The sequence below is a fragment of the Blastomyces gilchristii genome (genome assembly GCF_000003855.2).
Source record: "Blastomyces gilchristii SLH14081 genomic scaffold supercont1.10, whole genome shotgun sequence".
Classification (NCBI taxonomy): Eukaryota; Fungi; Ascomycota; class Eurotiomycetes; order Onygenales; family Ajellomycetaceae; genus Blastomyces; species Blastomyces gilchristii.
In genome coordinates, this window is record NW_003101673.1 from 610,154 (window position 1) to 624,549 (window position 14,396).

Here is a 14,396-nt window from a genome sequence, read left to right on the forward strand (position 1 = left end):
AGCTGTATCATTCATCAGATGTGTGTAATTATATGAATATCTCATACATCTGTGTCAGAACTCTCAGGTCTTTCACTGATATTCTCTTTGTAAGATCTTATTCTCTTCATAAGATCTTGTTGTGAGACCAGAGTGACTGATGAGCAAGCTTCTATCAGAGAACTCAGTGTTCACTTAACTGTTTAATTATTTCTCTATTTCTTACACATTGTTACATGTTTGAATATCTTCTTAATAAATAATCATTTCTAATAAGGAGATGATAAACATTTTTCAAGTATAAGAGACCTATACTGAATAGATCAGTATAATATTTATAGGTCTTATATAACAAAGTGAAAAATGTTAAAGAAGAAAAAGAAAGAGAAAGTGTAAGAATCAGTGATTGATGTGAATATTTATACATGTACACAGTGCATACACGGTGAAGCTTCAGGGCGGAAGAATAGAAATTTCATGAGTTTTTCAGCTGAGAATCAGCAATCAAGAATGACTGAGAATCAGAGCGTTCAGTGAAATCTATGAAGTGTAAAGAAATAGTCTATATGATAATCAGGCGCAGCCCGTCACAAGAAGTGAATTATAAAGAATGATGAGAAGAATAAGAAAGAGAAGAAAGATAATAAGTAGAAAAAGTTTTTTTCTTTTATATTAATTAGTTATAAGTTTGTAACTGTTAGTTAATAATTGAAATTAATTTTGAGTTTTTAAAAATTATTGTACAAGTTGTAATCAATTATCAATATTAGAAATAATATATATATATATATTTAACTATCATGATTTATAAATCACTATAATATATAAGTATTAATATTTTTTCAACATTAATATTTACAATATTAATATATTTTTAATGATATTATCTGATAATATAATTTGATAATACTCTCTTTTATAATATTAATATATTTCAAGAAATATGACAGAGATTAATCAAGATTATTTATTTACTTTTATACATCAATGATATTCAATCTGAGTTAGTATTAAAATTATAACTAAGCTAAGAAAGAAGATTATTTTCTCTTATATTAATTCTTCTTACACACATCAGTGATCAGTTATTGAAAATAAATTATTATCTTTCTTAAATTATTATTATATCTTCTAAATTCACTTCTTTCACTTCTTTTACTTCTATTGAAGATTCATAAACTTTTCAAGAAATCACTGTGAATTATAAAGTCTATATTATTTACAATTCAACACAGAATACTCTCTTTCAATTATAATAAATAATCACTTCATTCTTCACATCTGATTCCAGGTCATGAAATTTATGAAAAACTCAATATAAACACTGAGATAAACTATGAAATAATTATTAATAGATTGTATTATAGATTACTGAAGAGTTATCTCTCTGCTATAATTACTATAACTTTATTCAGAAACATTTATTATGAACTGATTATAACTCTAAAGAAATTTTCTGATATCTGAAGTCATCAGAATGCAGACAATAAAAGAAAAATAATCAGAAAATTACTACTAAGCTGATAAGTTACTCTATTAAATAATGATTTTTAATAATACTAACTTTCTAATTTGAAGAAAATTATATGAAAATAATTATGTATCAGTACTCTGATTTCATAACTCTTATCTGATAACTTTCATGAATAATTACTTTATATATATATATCTCTGAATCTTTCTCTTTAATTAATTGAAAAGCCTGAATTTTAAATACTTCTTTAAATACTTAATTTAAATCATATTTCACATTGATTCTGTCTTCAGTTCAATCTCAAGATATACTACAAAGTTAATATATAATATCTAGAATCAGAGTTGAAGAATCATTGAAGAGTGTCTCTTACATTTATAAGAGTTATATGTTATTATATTGATAAGAACTGAACTTATTAAGAGATATATATTAATTGAATTTAAATCATTGATTAGTAGTCATACTGAGAATTATATAATAGAGATATTAATAACTGTGATTAAAAATAACTATTAAGATATTAGTCTCAGTCTTCTTACAATTATAACTGATAATACTGTGAATAACTATACTATAATAAAGAGCTTAAAGCAAAAATTGACTTTATATTTCTGAAATAATAAATAAGATTATATTTTCTGTATTACTTATATGATTCAACTTATAATATAAACACTGATAAAGAATCTTAATATTGAGATGAAGAATAATGAGATAACTGATTCTTGAAATGAGAATGAGATGAAAGTGATTACTCAAGTAACTTTTATATTCATTTTATAAAAGATAATATTTTTTAATAATACTTTTTAATATTGCTTTTTAATAATGCTTTTTAATAATGCTACTGTTAATTTTGAATAGATTGACTAATAATTTAAATATTACAGATTTAAAACATTGTTAATATAATTTATATCTTCTCTAAATAATAATAATAATTCTATAATATTTAATAAATAAATAAATCAGTCATATCACTGAATATAATACAGAATGTTAAAATATAGTGAAGTTTAATATATAAGATAACTGTTCAGACTCTTTGATTATATCAGATAATTAATTATTGAGTATAACACTCTGATTGAAAAAAGATTCAGACATTGAAACTTTCTGATATGAAGTGAACTCAGTTAAAATATATAATTGATTTACTATTTCAGTTTTATAAGATAATGAAGACAGTCTTAATTACTTATATATTAATACTGCAGTCAGTCTGATAAGTATATAACAGTTTATTTACTCATCTTAAGAAGTAGTTAAATCACTTAAAAAGAAATTCAGTCTGAGATAATACTATAGCACAGACTATTATTACTGTAAGAAATAAACTGATATATTACTACAGTAAAACTGAATAATCTTTTACAGAGTACTATACTATAGCAGCTCTACTAGATCTCTTTTATTAAGTTAATATCTACACTTCTCAAGATTGAATACAGAAGAAATGAGACTTATATATTAAATTAATCTGAGACTATGTAAGAAGCCTACGCTGAATAGATCGGTATAATATATAGGTCTTATATAACAAAGAGAAAAATGTTAGAGAAGAAAAGAAAGAGAAAGTGTAGAAATCAGCAATCAGAGTGAATATTTATACATGTATATAGTAATATATACAGTGAAGCTTCAGAGTGAAAGAATCTATATGCATTCATAATAACTGAGAATCAGTGATTGAGAATGACTGAGAATTGAAGTGTATGTATTTGAGAGTGAAGTGAAAGAATCTATGAAGTGAAGTGAAATAGTCTATATAATTGATCAGGTGCAGTCTGTCACATTAGTCTTCTTCTTTCAGAAGCAGTTCTCATCAGTTAAGAACTGCTGTTTCAGATAACACAGAACTCAGAGTTCAGATCAGTTAATCATAGCTGACTTATTTCACAAGATATTATCAGCTGCAGTTACAGAGTCTCTTATCAAGAACATTCTCAATCTCTCACTCAAGCTTGTTATCTTCTTCTATAATGTCTGATGACTGTCAGTCAGAAGTCAGTTGAGAAGAAAATGAATTGATAACAGTGTGATAAAGCAAGCTTGTGTGAAATACATTATGAATTTCTGATAATGTGTTAAAATAGTAGTTATGACTATCTAGAACTTCTATCACTTTATATCTGATATGACAGTAATCTAGCATACAAGATGAACATGTGATTCATATATTCTTAAGATTCAATTATACCAGATCTTCTATCTTATATTGTTCAGTGAGATCTTGATAAACATTGATTTGATTCTCTTGATCTTGTTTCACAATTGTCATGAAGATCTCTGCTCAATCACAGGCATCTCAGAGCTTCATTACTATATTATCAGTGATCTGAATTGAACTGTGAGAGTCTGATATGAACTATGTAATCTCTAGAAGATTTAACACCTTTATGTGATAATCATGTATAAGGAAGAATGAGCGTATATCTGTTAAAACAGCATCTCATTCATTGATAGTGATCTCTGTATGTAGAAGCAGATCATGTCAATCATCTTGTAAGTAATTGCAGAACTTACAGAGATAGTTCTTTACAGTCTGAATTATTCATTCTGATACATCATCAGTCTCAGAGTGATAGACAGTTAACAGATGATATATAATCTTAAGAACTTAACAGATTCTTATTCAGAGAGTACTTATAAATTAACAGCTCTGATCTGATACTATTGATCTCAGTAATTCATATATCTGATAGAATGAACTCTGTAAGAAGACTTCAGTGACTTATTCAGTATTCATCTTATTACAAGATTTCAATATTATATCTTTACTTAGTCAGTCAACAATGATCAGAATGTTTCTATAACTCTTACTCTCAGATAGACTAACAGTAAAGTCAATCACTATATCTTATCAGATTCTATCAGAAATATTGAGTAATTTCAGTAGATCTTTTCTACAGTTCTTTTATAAGATAATAGAAGAACAGTGATTACAGTTTCAGACAAAGTATCTGATACTATTTAATATCTCAGATTAATAAAACTCTCAGAAGATTATTCTATACAGTTATTCACAGCCTGAATAATTAGTTATATATGAATTATGTATCTCTTGCATTATTCAGATGTGTAAGGATTCAGAGTGAGAGACTCAGTGTTATTTATGAAATTATAAAGTATTATTATCATCAATTGAACATTCTGAGATGTCAGTTCTTACACATAATTCTGAGAGAAATCAGAATGCTTCTTGTTGTACTGCTTCAATGAGTGTTTAGAGAAGTTCATCAGTTTGAGCTGCTGTATATCATAGCTCATCTAATGAAGATTCAGAAGAAGTTAAGATATCAGTGATAGTTCTAATTGAAGAAGCATGTATAGTGCTGTGAGCTGTTTCATCTTGATTAACTAGTATCTTCAGATTCAAGAGCTGGTGCTCTCAGTTCATTCAGTGAGTATCTGTTATATCAGATGACATATCTTGCTCTTATTATAAGAGAGCATCTGTCATTGAGTTCTGACTGTCAGAACAGTAGTGTATTATAAAATGAAAGTGACTTAAGAACTCAGATTATTAAATCTGTCATTCAGTGATTTTACAGATAGTTATGAAGTATTTGAAGTTCTTATAATCTATGACTATCTCAAATTCAAAGATACTTCAGAGTTCAGAGTCTTATTCTTTTAAACAGTGTATAATTATAAGAAGTTTCTTATCATAGATCTCATAATTGCATTCAGCAGAACTCAGTTTCTTAGATATAAAGACATATAATTGTAGAACATCTTCATTATTATATTATAATATCATTTCTTCTATTACATAGTCAGAGAAATCAGCTTCAACAACTATCTTATAATCAGAATTGAATATTATCAGTAGAGAGATATTAATGAACATCTTCTTTATCTGTGTAAATACAGCTTCAGTGTCTGCTGATTATTGAAATACTGAGTCTTTCTTAGTAAGTTCTGTAAGTGATTTTATAATATCTGAGAAGTTTTATATAAATCACTGATAGAAGTTAGCAAATCTGATAAAGCTTCATACATCTTTCACAGTGCATGAGACCTCTCATTCAAGAATAGCAGAGATCTTCTCAGAATTTATTCAGATTCTCTTATCAGCTTCTATGATGAAATCTAAGTATTTAATACTCTTGACTTCAAAATCACACTTATCAATATCAATTAATAGTCTCACTTCTCATAGTCATTGTAATACTCTTTGTATATACTCTTGATATTTCTTTCTGAATTCATCAGTGAAGATGAGAATGTTATCTAGATAAGCAGGTACAAATTTATCAAGAAAGTCTCAGAGTACTCAGTTGATATACTTCTGAAATATACTGAGAGTATTGATCAGTTCAAAGAGTGTGACTACTCATTCAAAGAGATTATATTGTGTTTAGAATACTGTAAATCACTCATCTTCTTCAGTGATACAGATCTTATGAAACACAGTGATAACATCTAACTTTGTAAATTATTAAGCTTATTTAATATAAGCTAGAGTTTTATTGATAAGAGATAAAGAATAACAGTCTTTCTTTATTAATCTGTTCAATTCTTGATAATTTACACAGAACTAAAGTTCTTCATCTGATTTCTTTGCAAAGAGAATAGAAGCTGTGACAGAAGAGTTACTAATATGTATAAATTCTTTATTCAACAGATTATTAAGTGTCTTTTAAAGAAGAAGAAGTTCATCTCAGAATATATTATAAAGAGAGTCTCATGACAGTTCAGAGTTCTTATCATTGTTTTTCTCTAACTTAATACTGTGATTCACTTCAGAATCTTATAAGAAGAGTATATTTATAATATTATTTTATTGAAAGACATCTAGATATTTATAATATTATTGAGAAAGTTTTGTATGAGAATCTGTTATTGTAATATAGAATAACTTTTCTAGAGTCTTTTTAATATTGATCAGACTGATGAAATAAATTAATATATAATTCTGCTATCAGTGAACTTATCAGTGACTCTGTCAGTGATTTTGATAATGACTTCTTTTTCAGAGTATTTTATAAGTGTTGACAGAGATCTGTATAAGATTCATAGTCTTGTGAATATTATCTTCATGAATTCTATTATTATTAGAGAATATCAAGCTTCTATTTTAAGTATTCAGTAAGATATCTTATTCAGATAGTCAGATAAGTTCTAATATAAGATTATAATTGAGATTATTAACTTTATATATATAAGCATCTTCATATTAATGTTCTCTCACATCTATGTTTAGTTTTACTATGTAATAAGTATAAACATCTTTCAGATCATTAAATTCTGTGAGAAGTCAGAGTTTTAATAAAGAAATATACTGAAGATTATAATATCTTATAACTGAAGATTTTATCATTGTATAATAACATAGATCACTGTCTATCATAGCTTTCATATTATACATGTTATCAATTATAGTAGATACAAGAATTGTATTCATTGTTATTTTCTCTTTAAATTATTATTATCTGATCTCTTCAAGCTTCTGTTTATGAATTTGAACAGAAGCTAATCTTTTCTCTGTTTTATCAGAGTATTCTTATAGTTATCTTCTGAATCTTTCTCTAATGTAATATGATTGATATGAACAGACACTGATCTTTCTCTTAAGTGTGAAGATATATAGATTAATCAGTAGTTGAAAGTGATGTATTCTGATCAGTTACAGTTAATATATACTTCACATTGACATTGATCAGTGACTTCTTCAGAAGTGATTTCAGAAACTTAGAAGTCTGTTTAAACAGCAGAAACTCTTGCTTATGTATAGACATTTGAATCTATTCAGTTTATAACATCTGCATCATTGCTGTTCTTCAGTGCAGGTGTATAAGTGACTGAGATATAACATCTTCTATCACTGTTCTGTATACTCTTGAGCTTGATAAGACAGTCATTCAATGTCTGAAGCTATGTGTAGAAGTCTTTATAAGTCTGATCTTTGTCTATACTTATAAGAATTCATAAGAGTTTGAAAGTTAATATCTTCTTAAGCATGTTAATCTTTATTCAATTCTCTTAAGATTAATCATCTGCTTCTAGAATCTTAATGTTGAAGTCAGGAATAAATGTTATAAGAGAAGTATTTCTCTGTCAGATACTCTGTAATCAATTTAATACTTTCTGTTACATAGCAGTGTCTTGAAACAGAATATCAAGATGTTTCATGATATTATCAGATATTCATAACACTGATTCATATACTTTTATTTATAAGTGAAATTTCTGTTTCATATAATTCTTCAATTATTCATTGATATATCAATCTTGATTGATTAATAAACTGATGACATCTTTATTTACACTCAGTTTCACAAGCATTTTCATTCTTCATGATGAGTAGAGAGTGAGATCAGAAGTATTGAAATATACAGAAGTATCTAAGTATTCTTTCAGCACTTTTGTATTTAATTCTGTAAATGTTGAAATCACATGAGTAAATTATTAAATCTCTTTATATTGAAGTTATTGTGTTGCATGTATATCAGCTATTTATTATTATTATAATTCTAATATTACTCAGAGTCACTGTGATATTATATCTATACTTGCATTTAAGAGTTTCATATTATCATTAGACATGATTATATCAATTGTTAAATATGTAATTATATAAATATCTCATATGTCTGAGTGTTAGAACTCTCAGATCTTTCACTGACATTCTCTTATAAAATCTTACTCTCTTTGTAAGATCTCATTGCAGGGCTAGAGTGACTGATGAGCAAGCTTCTATCTGAGAACTCAGTGTTCACTTAACTATGTTTCTCTTTCTTACACATTGTTACACATTCAGATATCTCTTGATAAATAATCATTTTTAATAAGATAATGATGAATATTTTTCTAGTGTAAGAGGCCTACACTGAATAGATTGATATAATATATAGATCTTATATAATAAAGAGAAAAACATTAGAGAAGGAAAGAAAGAGAAAGTGTAGAAATTAATGATCAGAGTGAATATTTATACACATATATAATAATATACACAGTGAAGCTTCGGGGTGGAAGAATCTATATGCATTTATAGTGGCTGAGAATCGGCAATCAAGAATGGCTGAGAATCAGAGTGTATGTGTTCAAGAGTGAAGTGGAAGAATCTATGAAGTGAAGTGAAATAGTCTATATAATTGATCAGGTGCAGCCCGTCACATACTACTATAATACTAACTATCAGAGATTTAAATAAGTAGATGTTAGAGATGTGAAGACAGTGAAATATAATTCTCTAGTAAGTAATAATCTTTGATAATACTTTATATTATATAGAACTATAATACTAACTTTGAAACAGAACTTATATACATTAATTATAACTGAAAATCAGATAAAACTATATACTTATAAAACTGAATTTGACTACTATCTTCAAGATAATTTAATGAATTTATATATTAAATCAATTCTAGAGTTATGAAAAATTATTGAGAGTATATATTTAACTGTTATATTAATAAAGTATAATATTCTGACAATTTTATGTGAGAGGTGTAAAGCTTGTGTGATTGAAAGGTTGCTAGCTTGTGGAAAGTTATATGGTGGAAGGATTAGTAAGCCAGATCATGTGACCTGACACTCTCACTCACCAGAGTAACTATACATGATGCTATATATAAAATTCACCTTCAAATCAAGTATAGATACAAAAAATTACTGGAAAATGTGTAGCAATGAAAAATCAGTCATGATATACATCATTTTTTTATCCCTCTATCCTTCTATCTTCTTTATATTCTCTTTTCAATGTGTATATTTCAAATGATTGACCTCTTTAACACAGGCCTTGTAATAATATTTTCATTCCATGAAAGCTTTGGCGCGTGTGAGGTTTTTCAGGATTGGAAGTGCAGCAATCTTGGGATCAATGAGTAGGTCTTCAAGACTGTCCCCCACTGAAGATTCCCCCACTGTAGATTCCCCCACTATAGTGATATCCCTTGTAGATGTTGAAGGGTCATCAGATTCAACTGTGAGTTCTGGGGAGTTCAGTGTATTCTGCACTAAAAGAGTAGGTATTCTCGCGGAGATATCATAGTCAATCCACCAATTATTAGTGAGTATGAGAAATAATGAACACTCAGGTTGGATTTCCTCATCAATGAACAGATCATCAATTGATGGATCAGGAATCGCCGAAGGAATCGTTGCAGGAATCGTTGCAGCGGGTAGGCCTGGTGTCGCCGAAGGAATCGCCGCAGCCGCTTTACAGGCCGCATTGGGTAGGACCTTCGGGTTGTGTGGAGTAGTCAGTATCAATGGATCGGCAAGATGGAGGTCCTCCTGGAAGATGACGTCTTTTGATATGTATAAACGCCCGTTGAAGGGATCCTTGTGGGGTTTCATAAAACAGGCTGGCACATTGATAATCTCTGTGAGATTTGCCATCTGATAGGTCTCTGATTCATCTGTAATAAATAGTTAGATTCTACCCTTACTATTCTTTTCCTTCTTTTCTTTGAATTCCTTTATCTTTGCAGCATTGTAGATCCTTCAATTATCTGAAGCACTGTCTGAATTGATTAATCAACAGATGCCAAAGTGAGATCTCTCGCATTCAGAACATATAGGTGGATTTTCTGATCTCTGATGGTTTCGGGAGCCTCCTTGTGAACTGTCATGACCATGTCCAGTGCGGCCTTCATGGGCTGAATTCAATGTATTGTTATTAGAATTGATAGATGTAGTGGTCATTGTATCTGTTGTAGCGGTGTTGGCTGCAGAATCTGTATTCTGTAGATTCTTTTTATCTTTTGAAGAATCAAGTCATGAACAGATCTCCTTCATAAGAAGATCAACATTCAATATCACAGCTGTGGATTTGAAATCCTGTATCTCCTCTATCTTCTTCTGAACATAATTCCTTTAATTGTTGAGTAGAACTGAGTAGAAGATATCAAATATTCACATATCTGAGAAGGAAGCATTCAACATCTTCAATTTCATGATAATGAACTGAAACTTGTCAAAGAATATGTGTAGATTGATGATCTGTGTGTCACTAAGAGACATGAATTCCAGAACTGTCTCACAGCATAACTGTGTTTTGAGGACAGAGTATTCCTGTTTAATTGCATTTCATAGAGTATAAGCAATCTGATTTTCATCATATTTGAAGAAACATGATCTGACACCTGTACTCAAGAAGTTCAAGATGAATGTGTAGAGTTACTGATTTCTGATGTCTCAGAATAATGCTTATTCATCATCTTTTTATAGAGAGTTCTGAGTCTGTTATTTCTCTATTATATACTAACACTGTGCATTAACCAGTTTCAATTTCATGAAGATGCTTCATATAGTGTAATTGAATATGTCAGTTAGACTGTTTAATCTCACAGTATTCTTGATATCTTTCTTGAATTGAGAGATTATCTTGTCAACATAGCTATTCAGTTTATAAAGATTGAATTTTAATCTTTCACTAAGATTAGAATTTCATGTGGCTGTACAGACTGTTGATGTGATAACAGAATGATTATTAACATTCTGTGATTAATCTGTAGAGAATCTCTGTTGACAGAGTTTTTTCAGTTGTAGTTTAAGTTCTAGAACTCTTCACTTCTTCTTCTTCATCTTAAATATTATCTTGAGATGCTTCATCTGTTGATCTGATATTATTTTACCTGAACTGTTAACTTTATGAGAACCAGCTTTATCAAGCTGTTGAGTAGATTGAGAGACTGATCTGATCATGTCAGAAGCTGTATTCAAACCAGCTTTGAATTAAGAGAGTGTTTCAGAGCATTCATCAATGAAGCTTTCAAAGGCTTCAGAAGAATGTTCACTGACAGAGTATAAGTGTAAAGAATCATCATTATTAACTGTAACTGATTCAGTGAAAAGAACATGAGATTATGAACATGTGTGTGAATAAGATTATATTGAATTTATCATCTTAATATTTATTTATTGAATTCTTATCAATATTGTTCTCTTTTCTTGCTTTTTTTTTTTTTATAAATGTGATATGTTTTCTGCAAGTCTCTTTTTTAAGTGAGCAGTAGTATTATTAATTATCAAGATCTCAAACATATTAATACTGATAGAATAAGACAATTTTAACTTCTGAAGAGTGTATTAAATGAAGCAGTAGTTAAATAATGATTATATTGATAAGAAATTCTGAATTGACAGTGATTTCATACAAAACAGGTCTCATAACCTGTGAGAGATGTAAAGCTTGTGGGATTGAAAGGTTGCTAGCTTGTGAAAAGTTATATGATGGAAGAATTAGTAAGCCAGATCACGTGACCTGACATTTTATTGACAGAGATAAGAATGAAGTGAAAGTTTAACTCAAACTGAGATATTTATTACTATTATTAAAAACAATTATAAGAAGAAATAATCAAGAAACTCATGATTATAAAATATGAAATTATCAGATAGTTTAATATCTCTGATCACAGTATATCAGAGAAGTGTAGTTTTCATAAGAAAGTGAAGAATAAACTTATATAAGAATGTATTTAGTTATTTTATAAGTGTTATTAATAATTATTATCAAATTCTGATTATATAAGTAATCACTGAATAAACTAAATGAGACTGAATTTAATCTTCAGTCTTAGTTTCATTCTGATTTTGAAAGAATGATTATCTTTCATAGTTTATTTTGAGAAATTACTCTTATTTCACTGTTCTTGAATTAAATCTGGTCATTTTTCATGCTATTTCTCTCAGAAATGATTGATTTTCAGATTTTTTTAAGGCTTGATTCTGGTAGAACTCACATCAAGAAATGTATGAGATCAGATTAAATGAGATCAAATGTGAAATTTATAGTCTCAGTAGCCAGTCTAAGCAGAACACTAGTCAGATCAGAGATAGAATATTTAATTATAAATACTAGCAGCATACTAATCTGCATAAAGCTAGAGCTTATATTATAGTCATATGAGTGTGACTGAATCTGATGAGAGAGAATGTGATTCAGAAGAATGTATAACTGCTGAATAATAACACAGTCACTTTTAAACATGCTTATAAATGTAAAGAGGTCATAGCAGTCACTAATTAATTTAGTATACTGTATATAAGAAGCCAGCGTACGCCTGTAATTATATACTGACTTAAGCAATCTTTGAATCACAGACCTCTTACAGTTACTTTTTAAAAAATTAAAAATAGTCTAAAAAAAATCTTAAAATGTCTAAAAATAGTAACTTTATTAATAAAACTAAATAAAATTAAATGAAATTACTGTTTTATTTTTTCTAAGTCATGATTTTATTTTAAGATCTGATAAATAGTTACTTTGTATATTTTTTTAATAATTAGTCTCAGTGAAATTCATGCTAAGAAATATATAAGATCAGATTAAATAAGATTAAATATGAAATTTATAGTCTCAGTAACTAGTCTAGAGCTGACTATTTAATAAAATTTATAAATTTGATAAAATATATATAATATTATATGAGATTATATTACAGAGTATTTTACTTAGAAAAGTTAATTTTTCTATAAAAAAAGAGAAATTAAACATCTTTTCATTTTAATTAGTTACTTAGTTACTATGTGAAAAAAAAGCTTGAAAACTCTTCTGTTCATCTTATCTATAAAAGTACTTTTTATAAAATTTAATATCTCTCTTTTCTAATCTCTATTTCTTCTTTATTATTACTGTTACTGTTCATTCTTTATTTACTAATCTGAATAGATGATAACAGAGATTAATAATAAATAGAGAAGTTAGTTACTAGCTAAGAATATAGAATTTGTTTTTATAATAATAACTGAGATTGAGCTTCTTTCTCTTCTCAGAGCACAGCTAGCTCACAAGCTAGTCATGTTAATTGAAACATATTCACATATTATTAACTGATTCTGCTGATTTCTGCAGAACTGCTGACCTGATCTACAATTTATACAAGTTGTAGCAAAATTTATAGCTCGAGAAGTGTGTGTCAGAGCTGAGTCTCACATCTGCACAATGAAAATTCTATAGAGGTCTTGAATTTTTTTATTTTTTTCTCTCAAGAAATAAGGCGGTAACAGAAAGCGGGGCTGGTTTCGTTCTTCTGAGCGAGAACACTGAGGTGGTCCATCCTTAGAAATGAACTCTTGAATACTACCCTTTTCCAAGTTGTTTCACAGTGATGATGAAGCTCGGTAAGGTTTATTATATTCGATCACCACCGTAAAAGATATCTAAGAGGCCTTGTAAATCATTCTCTCAGCACATTTCAACTGCTAGGTATACAATGTACAGAATGAATGGAATGGGGATTAAACCACTAATGCTAAATTTCCCAATATCAACTGGAATGCAGAAGAGGAGAAATTCTTTAGGGCAAGAGAGTGATAGTACATTACATGTCGGAATTGAAAAGCATTATCAAGGCTCTCTAAGCCATCTGGGCTATGTAGCTTGATGCCTTCTGAAACCCCATTAGGGGAACGGCATTTTCTGCCATCTCAACCGCATCATTAGCGACACGGCATCAGGGGGACCTCTATCTTCAGTCGAGCAATGGCGCAGATGCATTGTGGTCTATCGCAGAGAGCGATGTATAGAGGGTTTGAGGGTCAAATAGCATCTAGTTAAGCCATTCGAAACCGCGAGCCCTAATCAAGTCAGGGAAGGCAAGTCGTAATTATTTTTTCTCCCCAAGTCCCGACAGGCAATGTAGGGCTCAAATGATAGTTAACCGTGGAAAAGAGGTTCGATCATGCGCACTTGGTTATTGGCTTATATAGATCTGGAGGCAGACAGATGTTCATGCAATGTGATAGATATGAACTAGGACGTTTCTGGTGTGTGGAGCAGCACACCTTCTGTAACTGAAGTCCAAAACAAGCGCTCATGACAAGGGTTAAGTCAGTGTATCTTAGATGAAATCTAGGGCCCTCCAGTGGCTCTGCTGATTCGCTTGTCGGATTGAATATGATATCCGCTGGTGGCGGGGGATTGTATGTAAATGTGGATGAATAGAATAACTGAATTGACGCTGGTGAAATTGAT